The following is a 15274-nucleotide window of genomic DNA, read 5'->3' on the forward strand; positions in this document are numbered from 1 at the left end:
AGTGGTCCCTGGGTAAAGAAAATTACAGTATGAGGTATGAGACCCTAGGAATATTTGAGCTCCTGAATGGGAGATAGGGAAGTGATTTCTACAGACATTCCACACATACAGTATAGGCAAACATATATTAATCCAAATCTCTATATGTTAACCCAAGCTGCACATTCTGCTAAAAATAATAATAAACTGCAGCCTATATGAATCAAGCAGTGATGGTTTTCAATCTGGGCAAGTGTAATTCATGGCTATAAAACCCCTAAATATTACAGTGATAATTAAATGTTTCCCAGAAAGGCATTACTTCATGAAAATTATTATGCCAATTATAATTTCAAAATGCGCTAAATGAGTGATAATTACCCCTGTTAGGGCCCTTGCAGTAAACATTTTAAGAGCCCTCCAAATGTACTACAGCAATCAGTGATTAGTAAAACAGGCTATTATTGCCCATTTTTTCATCAGTTCTGCTGTGTGAAACACAACCTACAAGACCTAATCTTGTGCACATAACTCTGACTACATTAATGACAATGGTCGATTTGCTTAAAGTTTCTCATGGACTAAGCAGTCAATTGTAATCTGTAGTTTAGTCCTGAGGGTAACAGGCTTGCAGCCAGATGTGTTCATCTGCAGGCATAGGCAAATAAAACATTGAGGGAGGTTAAGATCCACTGGTGCAAGGGGCTGATGTCCAAATCAAACATCTGTTAACTGGGTCTACCCCAGTGCCGTGGCTAGGCCTGGATCCACCAGAGCTAGTTTAAGAAATGTCTCCCTCTGGACAGGCAGGGGATTGAAGACCAGCTGTGCAGTAGTTAGCACAGGCCATGGAGAGTGGCGTATAGCACCACCAACACACACCATTCAGATGGAGATTTAACATGCTAGAGCACCCACCCTATGACACGATTCATTAATAACTTCCCATTCCCTGGTATCCCCAACATCAGATATACATCCACATTTCTCCCCTTTTCCTGTGAGGGGAGAGACAGCACGTTCTATTAGAGCCTTCTACTAAGATACAGGGCTTTGCAAAGCAGCACTGTCACCACCATGCACATCAGCAAATCAAAGTAATTCATGCAAACTGAATCTGGATGAGTTAAAAACATGTGATTCAATAAAGAGAAATAAAGCATTATTCTCCCTCTTGTGTAAGTGCTGTGTAACTCTACGTAGGAGGCAGCTGAGGCAGAGAGGATGACCAGACATACATTGAGCAGAGCAAACAACCTCTTGGCTGAACTTATCTAGCCCAGTGTTCTCTACATACAGTCAGCAATGAGAAAACAAGACAACAGTAGCAACACAAATGTTGCTGTTCACTTTATCTGTAATCAACATGCTTACATCCCCTGAAAAAAAAGGCAGGCGAGGAAAAATCAATGATCCAGGCCAACTTTATTGTCAAAGAGAAGCAATAAATGCACTTACCTTCAACCTCGCCTGCTTCTCACGGTCCCAGGGTCTGGTAATTAGAGAAGGGATGGATGGAAGGAGGGATAGAAGGACAGATGGAGGCTGGAACCAAAGGAGAAGAAGATTACAAGATGATGAGTTTCATTGTAGACAGCCTAGGTTGAATGATACTCCTCTGTCACTCACAACACTAACTCAAAGATGCCTGTAGGTAAACACATTGGCCGTGGATTGGGATACTGCAGATCTGGATATAGATATTGTTGTTGGTCTGTACGGAGGTCTGTTATAATACTGTTATAATAATGCTTATTTTGTATTTGTATGTATTAGGGATCCCCATTAGCTGCTGCCAAGGTAGCAGCTACTCTTCCTGGGGTCCAAACATATTAAAGCACTTACACTACATATAAAACAAAAGATAAAACAGTACATCATATAACATTATTACACCACTACATATCTACAATACAAAATGTTTAATACCACCATACAACAATATCACAATGTGTGCTGTTCCATAAGGTGTATATTTACCTGTTTTTTTAATCTGATTCTACTGCTTTCATCAGTTACCTGATATCATGGCTCTATGTAGTACTGTGCACCTCCCATAGTCTGTTCTGGACTTGGGTACTGTGAAGAGACCTCTGGTGGCATGTCTTGTGGGGTGTGCATGGGTGTCCGAGCTGTGTGCTAGTATTTTAAACAGACAGCTCGGTACATTCAGCTTGTCAACACCTCTTACAAAAACAAGTAGTGATGAAGTCAATCTCTCTTCCACTTTGAGCCATGAGAGATTGACATGCATGTCATTAATGTTAGCTCTCCGTGTATTATTAAGGGCCAGCCGTGCTTCCCTGTTCTGAGCCAACTGCAATTTTCCCAAGTCCCTCTTTGTGGCACCTGACCACACTACTGAACAGTAGTCTAGGTGTGACAAAAATAGGGCCTGTAGGACCTGCCTTGTTGATAGTGTTATTAAGAAGGCAGAGCAGCGCTTTATTATGGACAGACCTCCCCATCTTAGCTACTGTTGTATCAATATGTTTTGACCATGAGAGTTTACAATCCAGGGTTACTACAAGCAGTTTAGTCACCTCAATTTGCTAAATTCCACATTATTCATTACGAGATGTAGTTGAGGTTTAGGGTTTAGTGAATGATTTGTCCCAAATACAATGCTTTTAGTTTTGGAATAATTTAGGACTAACTTATTCCTTGCTACCCATTCTGAAACTAACTGCAGCTCTTTGTTAAGTGTTGCAGTTATTTCAGTTGCTGTAGTAGCTGACGTGTATAGTGTTGAGTCATCCGCATACATAAACACACTGGCTTTACTCAAAGCCAGTGGCATGTCGTTAGTAAAGATGGAAAAAGGTAAGGGGCCTAAACAGCTACCCTGGGGAATTCCTGATTCTACCTCGATTATGTTTGAGAGGCTTCCATTAAAGAACACACTCTGTGTTCTGTTACATTTTACATTTTAGTCATTTAGCAGACGCTCTTATCCAGAGCGACTTACAGGAGCAATTAGGGTTAAGTGCCTTGCTCAAGGGCACATCGACAGATTTTTCACCTAGTTGGCTCGGGGATTAGAACCAGCAACCTTTCGGTTACTGGCACAACGCTCTTAACCACTAAGCTACCTGCCGCCCCAGGTTAGACAAGTAACTCTTTATCCACAATATAGCAGGGGGTGTAAAGCCATAACACATACGTTTTCCAGCAGCAGACTATGATCGATAATGTCAAAAGCTGCACTGAAGTCTAACAAGACAGCCCCAACAATCATTTTATCATAAATTTCTCTCAGCCAATCATCAGTCATTTGTGTAAGTGCAGTGCTTGTTGAGTGTCCTTCCCTATAAGCGTGCTGAAAGTCAGTTTGTTTACTGTGAAATAGCATTGTATCTGGTCAAACACAATTTTTTCCAGAAGTTAACTAAGGGTTGGTAACAGGCTGATTGGTCAGCTATTTGAGCCAGTAAAGGGGGCTTTACTATTCTTGGGTAGCGGAATGACTTTAGCTTCCCTCCAGGCCTGAGGGCACACACTTTCTAGTAGGCTTAAATTGAAGATGTGGCAAATAGGAGTGGCAATATCGTCCGCTATTATCCTCAGTAATTCTCCATCCAGATTGTCATACCCCGGTGGCTTGTCATTGTTGATAAACAACAATACTTTTTTCACCTCTTCCAAACAGACTACGGAATTCAAAAGTACAATTGTTGTCTTTCATAATTTGGTCAGACACACTTGGATGTGTAGTGTCAGCGTTTGTTGCTGGCATGTCATACCTACGTTTGCTTATCTTGCCAATGAAGAAGTCATTAAAGTAGTTGGCAATATCAGTGGGTTTTGTGATGAATGAGCCATCTGATTCAATGAATGATGGAGTCGAGTTTGCCTTTTTTCCCAAAATTTCATTTAAGGTTCATTTAAGATGCTCCAAAGCTTTTTACTAGCATTCTTTATATCTTTTATTTTTGTTTCATAGTATAGTTTATTTTTATTTTTAATAGTCTGTATAGTCACATGATTTCTTAATTTACAGTATGTTTGCCAATCAGTTGGGCTGCCAGACTTATTTGCCATACCTTTTGCCTCATCCCTCTCAACCATACCATTTTTAAATTCCTCATCAATCCAAGGGGATTTAACAGTTTTTACAGTCATTTTCTTAATGGGTGCATGCTTATTAGTAACTGGAATAAGCAATTTCATAAATATGTCAAGTGCAGCATCTGGTTGCTCCTCATTACACACCACAGACCAGCAAATATTCTTTACATCATCAACATATGAATCACTACAAAACATATACACTATATTAGGCCCAGCCTTTGGAACTTTGGTTCTCCTAGATATGGCTACTATATTGTGATCACTACATCCTATGGATTTGGATACTGCTTTAAAGCCAATTTCTGCAGCATTACTAAAGATGTGATCAATACATGTTGATGATTTCATTCATGTGCTGTTTGTAAATACCCTGGTAGGTTGACTGACAACCTGAACCAGGTTGCAGGCACTGGTTACAGTTTTTTCTTGAGTAGGCAGCTTGATGAGAGCCAGTCAATATTTAAATCACCAAGAAAATATACTTCTCTGTTGATATCACATACATTATCAAGCATTTCACACATATTATCCAGATACTGACTGTTAGCACTTGGTGGTCTATAGCAGCTTCCCACAAGAATGGGCTTTAGGTGAGGCAGATGAACCTGTAGCCATATTACTTCAACAGTAGCCATATTACAACAGTATTTAACATGAGATCATCTCTAAGCTTTACAGGAATGTGGTTCTGAATATAGACTGCAACACCACCCCTGTGGCATTTCTGTATTTTCGGTAGATGTTATAACCATGTATTGCTACCACTGTATCATCAAAGGTATTATCTAAGTGAGTTTCAGAGATAGTCAGAATATGAATGTAATCTGTTACAAGCAAGTTGTTGACTTCATGGTCCTTGTTTCTCAGGGTGCATATGTTAATATGGGCAATTTTTAGCACTTTTCTGGGTTGCTTGATTGTTTTTAAAGCTAAACTGGGAAGCTTATCAGAAGTAGACTTGCTCATGTTATTTATATTGGAGCTGATAGTGCAGGGTGAGCTGCACACAATGGTCTTCCTACTAGGGCACACCGCCTCAGTGCTAACAGTGTAACTCTGGTTCATAGGCTCATGAGTGCTGCATACAATAGCTGTAGGATCAACAGAGGTATTCAGGGCAATTAGGGGGACATAAATTAAGTTACTCACATTGTGTCTGCCAATGCCCCTAGAATAATGTACATTTGATGCAGCATTATGACGACTCATTGTCACAATGGTAGGGATGAACTGAGCTGGTCTTGGGTCATTGATGTTTCAACGCAGCCTATTTTCAATAAGGGATGTAGGACTTGGGTTAATGAATGTATGCTTTACTGTTAACGTATCTTAAGGTGTCTGACATTGATTGCAACACGTCTAAATAAAGACTTTTCAAAGTAAATAGAAATGTTGCCATAATGACAATTGTAAATAAAAAACTGTAACATGAATAGCTATTTTTAGACATCTCATGACGTAATGTTCAAGTGGTATGCCGAATGAATGCCATGAACAATTAACATTGGATTTGGTTCAGCAGTGGGGCAGATAAAATATTTAGTCTCAGCTACCTTAAGTGTTTCTATAATTCACATTGCATCATGATGAATTTATTGTGTTGAGGTTCTATGACAGATCAAAGCATAAGGGCCTTGGATAAAAAGCTAAGCATGTTGGAAAGAACGTGTAGGAATGCAAAGATAACCTTGGAATATCACTGTTTAACATGTTAATGACTAGGCAGGGAGTAGTTAAACAGGTAATAAGAGACTAGAACAATAGCTCGTCTACCTGGAACAGTGATGAGAGGGGATGGAAAGAAACAAAGATGATAAAAAGACCTGTGAGTAAAAGACATGTCATTGATGCGCAAAATAAATTGTAAACTAGTTAGATGGTGTAACCTTTCCCTGGATGCCTGGATCCTATTTATCTTCCTGTCTCTCAACTCGGCGTTCTTTTTTTAATGAAAGAGATGGTGCAAGCTTGAACTTTGTTTTTCCTCGTAAAGGACAAATTCTATTGGGGAAGTGTTGATTGAACAGAAGCCCTAATACCCTCAGTTTCTCCTCTACTTAAGAGGGCACAGTTGAGCTGAAGCGAACACCCATTTATCACGACATCTCTGGAGCTGCCCGGCGGGCAGGGAGAGATGGGAGCTGGCAATACAGCTGACGGACTGGCAAAGGCCTGCTATTACCCAAGCACAGGCCCCTGTCTCCCTTAGGAGTTTCCCCCTGCCTTGCCTTGCCTTCCCAGGCAGTATGTCCCAGCGGTGACAATGAGGCGCAGGGCGACTGATAGTGACGGTAATTAAAAGGGTTGATTAAAGTGACGGAAGGCGGACACCCAGGGAGAAAACAAGGTTCAGGAGAGAGAGGGAGGGAGAGCAGTAGAGCAGGAATCATGTCAGATCACTCCTCGAGTTAACAGGAGAGCCAGATAAATACTTTTTTCTGCAAGTCACTTCAATTGGGGCAAAATCTCTAGAGGGCTGCCATCACAGAAGACATAGAAAACTGTAATTCTGCGGGAATGATGGTTGCCAGTTAGATTCAATGCCCACAAGGTAAATCTGGTGGTAACAATCTAAATCTGAATATTTGAAGGTGAAGTTAGTCTATTGCATTTGACTTTCACAAACAGTCACTACCAGCAGTCTAACAACTTAATTCAAGTTCAAATGTATAGATGAGAATGTTTGAAGCAACAAAGAGCACAACTGGATCCAGGGGCAATTAGGCTATTGGTAAAGAGAGTTCAAAGTCCTGGTGTTCGCTGGCTAGATATCTTGTTTATTACCACTGGCCAAGACTTCCCAAAGAGACATCAGAACCAGATGATAGCTTTTCAGCCAAACAGTGGACCTGCAGGGGAAACCAAATTAACTCCTGGGGTTTTGCAACTTAAAACCCTGGCCAGTTTGTTTTTCCCGGCCTCACACATGCACACTGACCTGAGGAAGCCTCACTCTACAAAATCCAGCACTTTTATACATTAGTCTAGCCGTCTAGTACCACTCGTCTAATTTGGGCTTGCCCAGAGGGGGTAACAACTCAACAACCTGAACTTCAATTGCAATAGCCTCCGAAAACTGAAGACAAAAACAAACATCACTTTTAATTAGGGAGACACTCTGGACAGACCTTAGAGTTAAGTTAATTTGACATTGTGTTTTTTATGTCCAAATACAAACTGACATTCATTAAATTCATACAGAGCAGCTAATGTGATAACTCAAAATGAAAAGATTTTGTTGATTATTCTGCTTGTAGTAAATACATTACATAAAAGGAACTGCCAGTTTCTGTACCCTTGTATTATTCTACAATGACAAGTGCTTTGTTAGATTCCTCTTGGCACACAAAGCATTATGATGCATTTCCATATTAATCTCTCTGTACATATGCCCTAGCATCCATAATGGCAGCACGACAGAAAGACTACAGAATTTAACCATTTGTACATGACAAGGTTTTGATTGATGGAAGGAGAAGTAACAGCAGGATAACTTTTGGACTAGAACCAACAGAACTCAACCCAAGGCAGCATGAGTCACGCTGGATAGTGGGTCACCTTGATCCAACTTCCAGTCACATGAATGACGGGATGATGAAGGTTGTTTCGTAAACTTCTCAGTTGTTTGAAACCTTGTTCCTCTACAAGCTGTGAATGGGAATCCACACATTCCCACCCAAGAATCAGAGCACAAGACTGAGGACAGACAGTCCAATGTGTTGCGTGTGTCCTTTACTTCAAAGCTACTGTAGGCCTGTCTCCACCAGAGAGAAACGCTGTAGATTCAGAACGTAGCCTCCCAGAATCAAATTCTTCATGATCTACTTGCATTATAATCCAATTAATCTAATTAATAACGGTGTTCTTGCTTTTTTCCTTGTGACCAAATATAAGTAATGTGTACATGCTAGACAGGCTCCATCGTATTTATAGCTTCCGGTTAGGCGTTCCTAACGTGATATAAAGACGTGGCATTTACTGGGGCTAATATTTTTCTATCATTGCTCACCGTACCATGCATATCCACCCGCTGCTGGAGATAATGCACAAATATGATAACAGATCAACTCCCCGCCATAAATTCCCCAGGAACAGATGAGCTGAGCTAGGAAGTTGCACTGGACTGAGACACCAACACACAGAATGTAATTGAGGTAGGAGAGGCAGAGTGAGACCAATGCCAAGAGCATTAAAAAACGTAATAGTTTCAAAATTGGCCACCGTAAATGTCATTATTTATTTCCTAATGAATGACAACTTGTATTCTGTCCTCGCTGTCTGTGAACCAACACTGACATTTGAGCTATAGGCCTAGGAAGCCTACTTGGAAACCTGGGCTAGTGGGCTCCATATTGAAAATGCAGACTATTGTCAATTTAAGTCACTTCATGTCAAAGTGGGTGAGAAGCATCCAGCTGCAGACGGGCGCCTGGTCTGCTAATGTCAAAGCGCATGCGCTCTAACACCCTGGACCAGAGTTATAATATGTCACTAGCTCTGGTCCAGGGCATACCCATATAATTAGGAATTTAAAAGGATCTCTATGCTAGTAGCTAGCTAGCTCTGGTCCACACTAGCTCTGGACCAGGGCATAGCTAGTAGCTCTGGTCAGCACTAGCTTTGGTCCAGGGCTTAGCCACAGATTTTTATAACTAAGATAAACCACAGCCTGTCTTTCAATGGGAACTAATTAGTCATAGTGGGCAGAAAAAGCAAGGAGGTGGTCAGAGCCAAGCACGAGCTAGCGAGATCCTATTGGCACGTTCTAGCATACATTTGCATATTTCCGTTAGGGAACGCCTACTCTGTGAAGTGCGCGTGTGCAATAACTAAATTTGCCTTTGCACTCCTTCTAAACAACACCATTTTTTAAAACTTTGGCAAAGGGCAAAGTCTACTAACTTTTGTCCACTCTGTTCGTAACAAATTCTAGTCTTGGGAACAGAAAACTGTATTGAGATCAAATGTTTCATTGATGAGAAAATGTGCAGAATCCATCTCGTTACATCTTCTCCCACTGCCGGCCAATTGGCTTCCTCTCACTTCCATATTTGTTAGCGAGTGGAAAGGCCACGCGGATACTTCACATTTATACATCCTGGGAAATATCTGTCTCATTGTTCTATCTGTGGCGTAGCTAGTAGCTAGCAAGCTCTGGACCACACTAACTCTGGTCTAGCTCTGGTCCGTACTAACTAGCTCTGGTCCAGGGTGTAGTTAGTGGCTAGCTACCTCTGGTCCGCATTAACTCGGTTTTAGCTCTGGTCCACAATAACTAGCTCTAGTCCAGGCTGTAACTAGTAGCTAGCTAGCTCTAGTCCGCACTAACTCTGGTCTAGCTCTGGTCCGCACTAACTAGCTCTGGTTCAGAGTGTAGCTAGTGGCTAGCTACCTCTGGTCCACAATAACTAGCTCTAGTCCAGGGTGTAACTAGTAGCTAGCTAGCTCTAGTCCGCACTAACTGTGGCCTAGCTCTGGTTCGCACTAACTAAATCTGGTCCAGGGTGAAGCTAGTTGCTAGCTAGCTCTAGTACGCACTAAGTAGCACTGTTCCAGGGCATAGCTAGTAGCTCTAGTCAGCACTAGCTTTGGTCCAGGGCGTAGCTAGTAGCTAGCTAGCTCTAGTCCGCACTAACTGTGGCCTAGCTCTGGTTCGCACTAACTAGATCTGGTCCAGGGTCTAGCTAGCTACCTCTGGTTCGCATTAACTCTGTTTTAGTTCTGGTTCGCACTAACTAGATCTGGTCCAGTGTGTAAATAGTAGCTAGCTAGCTCTAGTTCGAACTAACTGTGGCCTAGCGCTGGTTAGCACTAACTATATCTGGTCCAGGGTGTAGCTAGTAGCTAGCTAGCTCTGGCCGCACTAGCTTTGGTCCAGGGCGTAGCTAGTATATACAGTTGAAGTCAGAAGTTGACATACACCTTAGCCAAATACATTTAAACTCAGTTTCACAATTCCTGACATTTAATCCTAGTAAAAAATTCAGTTAAGATCACCACTTTATTTTAAGAATGTAAAATGTCAGAATAATAGTAGAGAGAATGGTTTATTTCAGCTTTTATTTTTTTCATCACATTCCCAGTGAGTCAGAAGTTTACATACACTCAATTAGTATTCGGTAGCATTGCCTTTAAATTGTTTATCTTGGGTCAAACGTTTCGGGTAGCCTTCCACAAGCTTCCCAGAATAAGTTGGGTGAATTTTGGCCCATTCCTTCTGACAGAGCTGGTGTAACTGAGTCAGGTTTGTAGGCCTTCTTGCTCTCACATGCTTTTTCAGTTCTGCCCACAAATTTCCTATAGGATTGAGGTCAGGGCTTTGTGATGGCCACTCCAATACCTTTACTTTGTTGTCCTTAATTCATTTTGCCACAACTTTGGAAGTATGCTTGGAGTCATTGTCCATTTGGAAGACCCATTTGCGACCAAGCTTTAACTTCCTGACTGATGTCTTGAGATGTTGCTTCAATATATCCACATAATTTTCAACTTAGTGTAACTTCTGACCCACTGGAATTGTGATACAGTGAATTATAAGTGAAATAATCTGTCTGTAAACAATTGTTGGAAGAATTACTTGTGTCATGCACAAAGTAGATGTCCTAACCGACTTGCCAAAACCATAGATTGTTAACAAGAAATTTGTGGAGTGGTTGAAAAACTCGTTTTAATGACTCCAACCTAAGTGTATGTAAACTTCCGCCTTCAACTGTAGCTAGCTCTAGTCCACACAATTTCCGTTCTAGCTCTGGTCCGCACTAACTAGCTCTGGTCTAGGGTGTAGTTAGGAGCAAGCTACCTCTCGTCCGCATTAACTCTGTTCTAGCTCTGGTTTGCACTAACTAGATCTGGTCCAGGGTGTAGTTAGTAGCTAGCTAGCTCTGGTCCGCACTAACATGCTCTTGTGGTGTCCAAGACAACGTTGCTAATTATGCTGTGATGATAAGAAGTCAGCTTACACTGTTCTTTGATTATAAATATTTATTGTATCGAAGTTCACAGTATTAATTTACAGATATCTGCAGTTATATCTGGAGAGAAACGGCCAATCTGTTGATCCAATATGTTGTCTCCCCCAGTCCCTTTGTTCAGAACCTGGTATTTATAGCCTATGTAACATAATATGGCGTGATTTTAATAAACCAATCCCTGGCCTTCCACATATCTCCCCATATCCTCTATTCCAAGAAGCCTATGTAGTAATGCTTTCCAGATGTTTCCGCAAGCAGAGCCAAGTTACCTCTAACACACTTTTTGCAAACGTCAGCAAAATCATAGACCCTCAGACACTACACTCTGGTCCAGGGTGAAGCTAGTATCTAGCTAGCCTGGTCCACACTAACTCTGGTCTAGCTCTGGTTTGCACTTACTAGCTCTGGTTCAGGGTGTAGCTAGTAGCTAGCTAGCTCTAGTCCGCACTAACTGTGGTCTAGCTCTGGTTCACACTAACTAGATCTGGTCCAGGGTGTAGCTAGTAGTTAGCTAGCTCTGGTCTGTACTAACTAGCTCTGGTCCAGGGCGTAGCTAGCTAGCTTTGATCCACACTAACTCAGGTCTAGCTCTGGTCTGCACTAAGTACCTCTGGTCCAAGGTGTAGCTAGTAGCTAGCTAGTTCTAGCCTGCACTAACTCAGGTCTAGCTCTGATCTGCATAAACTACCTCTGGTCCAGGGTGTAGCTAGCTAGCTCTGGTCCGCACTAACTAGCTCTGGTCCAGAGTGAAGCTAGTAGCTAGCTAGCTCTGGTCCGCACGAACTCTATTCTTCACTAACTAGCTCTAGTCCAGGTGTAGCTAGTAGCTAGCTAGCTGTAGTCCGCACTAGCGCTGGGCCAGATCGTAGCTAGCGAGCACTGGTCCGCACTTGTCTGGTCCATGGCGTAGCTAGTAACTCTGGTGCAGGGCGTACCTAGCAGCTAGGTATCTCTGGTCCGCACTAGCGCTGGTCTAGCTCTGGTCCAGGGCGTAGCTAGCTAGCTCTGGTCTGCACTAGCTCTGGTCTAGCTCTGGTCTGTACTAGCTCTGGTCCATGGCGTATCTAGTAGCTAGCTAGCTAGTTATGTAATTTCACCACCCGTGCTGTTGGTGGCGGTAATGCACCATCCTGTCTGGCACCCTTCGACATCCTGTCGTACTAGCTCTGGTCCAGGGCGTAGCTAATAGCTGGCTAGCTCTGGTCCAGGGTGTAGCTAGCTAGCTCTGGTCCGCACTAGCGCTGTACTAGCTCTGGTCTATGGCGTATCTAGTAGCTAGCTAGCTAGTTATGTAATTTCACCACCCGTGCTGTTGGTGGCGGTAACGCACCATCCTGTCTGGCACCCTTCGACATCCTGTTAGCTCGTATGTCTCACAGCGTCTGTGCCCTAAGAATGTATCTGCTGGAAGCAGGTAGGCTTACCATGTCTCACTGCCAAGGGAGGCGATAGACAGACAGGAAGAAGTGACCATCTTTGTGATTGCCTGGGTAGCCACGGAGGCAAGAAGATGATTTACTGAATAAAGGTGCAGTGTAATCACTGACGACTGCAATCATGTGCTCAAGACCAAAGAAGACAAATTTGACAAGAAAATACACTTCGGCTCAATGTCACATTACACTTAAATTAACATTTTTGGGGGACAAATTTCACATCCCGTATCATACACGTCTGTTCATTACAATAAACACTATTATGACAATTACAAACTCCCTCACCAAGGCAACATTGGATCAAACAAGCACATGCCTAGGCAACTACCTGGAGAACAAGGAAGTGATACAGGTGTGAGAAGAGACTAACAGGTAGGAAACGCGTTTCTTGAATCCTTGAATGATAACTCAAATTACTCAAAGGCAGGAAAAATATTGACATCAACATTACTGTAATGAGCTACTGGAGGTATGGCTGAGGCATGGATATGTTGCCGAATCGCAGTCTGTTTGGACTTGTCCCAGCAAATCAATACGATGCAATCAACTAGACAACGCTGCAAAACACTCAACAACATGTTTTCAGTGTGGGGCGTAAAGTACACATTTTAATAGTGAATGTCCGGCTGTCTTTAGCAATGTGAGAGAGTTTGCATTAGGGAAAATTGTGCGCTACAGTCAGAGTGCACACGTGATGGCCTCTGGACTCATCATCACACGTAGCTATAGAATTGTAACGTGATATGTGAATGCTTCCCTACCTATTACAGTTTTGCTAGTGTAAAGCACCGCCTGACATTTTTCAACGAACATTTACATGGCGATACTTCCTTAATTCTCAATTTGGAAGTTACCGTTGTCTTCTCAACTCCCATCGCTAGTTGTAGGTGGGACGTTGGAATTTAGAAAATGCTCACTTATGAAATTAAATCAATTTTTGTTCCATGACGTAATCCAACACTGTGTCTAATTCAGATCTTCTCTCATTGATCGAGACAGGTTAGTGTTATTCAAAGTGACACTTGATTTCTGAGTCACGTTCAAAATGCTGCCGATGCATTACACTAGCTAAGATATAAATGGTATGAAAGCATTCACATATCATGTTACAATTCCGTACATCACACATACAGTGGGGGGAAAAAGTATTTAGTCAGCCACCAATTGTGCAAGTTCTCCCACTTAAAAAGATGAGAGAGGCCTGTAATTTTCATCATAGGTACACGTCAACTATGACAGATAAAATGAGATTTTTTTTCTCCAGAAAATCACATTGTAGGATTTTTAATGAATTTATTTGCAAATTATGGTGGAAAATAAGTATTTGGTCAATAACAAAATTTTCTCAATACTTTGTTATATACCCTTTGTTGGCAATGACACAGGTCAAACGTTTTCTGTAAGTCTTCACAAGGTTTTCACACACTGTTGCTGGTATTTTGGCCCATGCAGATCTCCTCTAGAGCAGTGATGTTTTGGGGCTGTCGCTGGGCAACACAGACTTTCAACTCCCTCCAAAGATTTTCTATGGGGTTGAGATCTGGAGACTGGCTAGGCCACTCCAGGACCTTGAAATGCTTCTTACGAAGCCACTCCTTCGTTGCCCGGGCGGTGTGTTTGGGATCATTGTCATGCTGAAAGACCCAGCCACGTTTCATCTTAAATGCCCTTGGTGATGGAAGGAGGTTTTCACTCAAAATCTCATGATACATGGCCCCATTCATTCTTTCCTTTACACGGATCAGTCGTCCTGGTCCCTTTGCAGCCAAAGCATGATGTTTCCACCCCCATGCTTCACAGTAGGTATGGTGTTCTTTGGATGCAACTCAGCATTCTTTGTCCTCCAAACACAATGAGTTGAGTTTTTACCAAAAAGTTCTATTTTGGTTTCATCTGACCATATGACATTCTCCCAATCCTCTTCTGGATCATCCAAATGCACTCTAGCAAACTTCAGACGGGCCTGGACATGTACTGGCTTAAGCAGGGGCACACGTCTGGCACTGCAGGATTTGAGTCCCTGGCGGCGTAGTGTGTTACTGATGGTAGGCTTTGTTACTTTGGTCCCAGCTCTCTGCAGGTCATTCACTAGGTCCCCCGTTCTGGGATTTTTGCTCACCGTTCTTGTGATCATTTTGACCCCACGGGGTGAGATCTTGCGTGGAGCCCCAGATCGAGGGAGATTATCAGTGGTCTTGTATGTCTTCCATTTCCTAATAATTGCTCCCACAGTTGATTTCTTCAAACCAAGCTGCTTACCTATTGCAGGTTCAGTCTTCCCAGCCTGGTGCAGGTCTACAATTTTGTTTCTGGTGTCCTTTGACAGCTCTTTGGTCTTGGCCATAGTGGAGTTTGGAGTGTGACTGTTTGAGGTTGTGGACAGGTGTCTTTTATACTGATAACAAGTTCAAACAGGTGCCATTAATACAGGTAACGAGTGGAGGACAGCGGAGCCTCTTAAAGAAGAAGTTACAGGTCTGTGAGAGCCAGAAATCTTGCTTGTTTGTAGGTGACCAAATACTTATTTTCCACCATAATTTGCAAATAAATTCATTAATAATCCTACAATGTGAATTTCTGGAGAAAAAAAAAACTCAATTTGTCTGTCATAGTTGACGTGTACCTATGATGAAAATTACAGGCCTCTCTCATCTTTTTAAGTGGGAGAACTTGCACAATTGGTGGCTGACTAAATACTTTTTTTCCCCACTGTATAGGCCTACAAAATAGTAGCCTACATTATTAGAAAAACAGGTTCCAAAATGTTTTTTGGCTGTCCCCATAGGAGCACCCTTTTGGGTTCCAGGTAGAACCTTT

The 15274-nt window shown here is 42.3% G+C and overlaps 1 protein-coding gene across 2 annotated transcripts in view; it reads right to left on the bottom strand.

Annotated features, from left to right (window-relative positions):
• fhit (fragile histidine triad diadenosine triphosphatase) overlaps positions 1-15274 on the bottom strand; it is a 364201-nt gene that overhangs the window by 335090 nt on the left and 13837 nt on the right. For both annotated transcript variants that reach the window (XM_041887646.1, XM_041887645.1), the window contains exon 3: positions 1438-1524. The gene's annotated coding sequence lies outside the window, so the exon portion shown is untranslated. The remainder of the gene's footprint in view (positions 1-1437; positions 1525-15274) is intronic.

This window comes from Coregonus clupeaformis, chromosome 10 (genome assembly GCF_020615455.1).
Source record: "Coregonus clupeaformis isolate EN_2021a chromosome 10, ASM2061545v1, whole genome shotgun sequence".
Classification (NCBI taxonomy): Eukaryota; Metazoa; Chordata; class Actinopteri; order Salmoniformes; family Salmonidae; genus Coregonus; species Coregonus clupeaformis.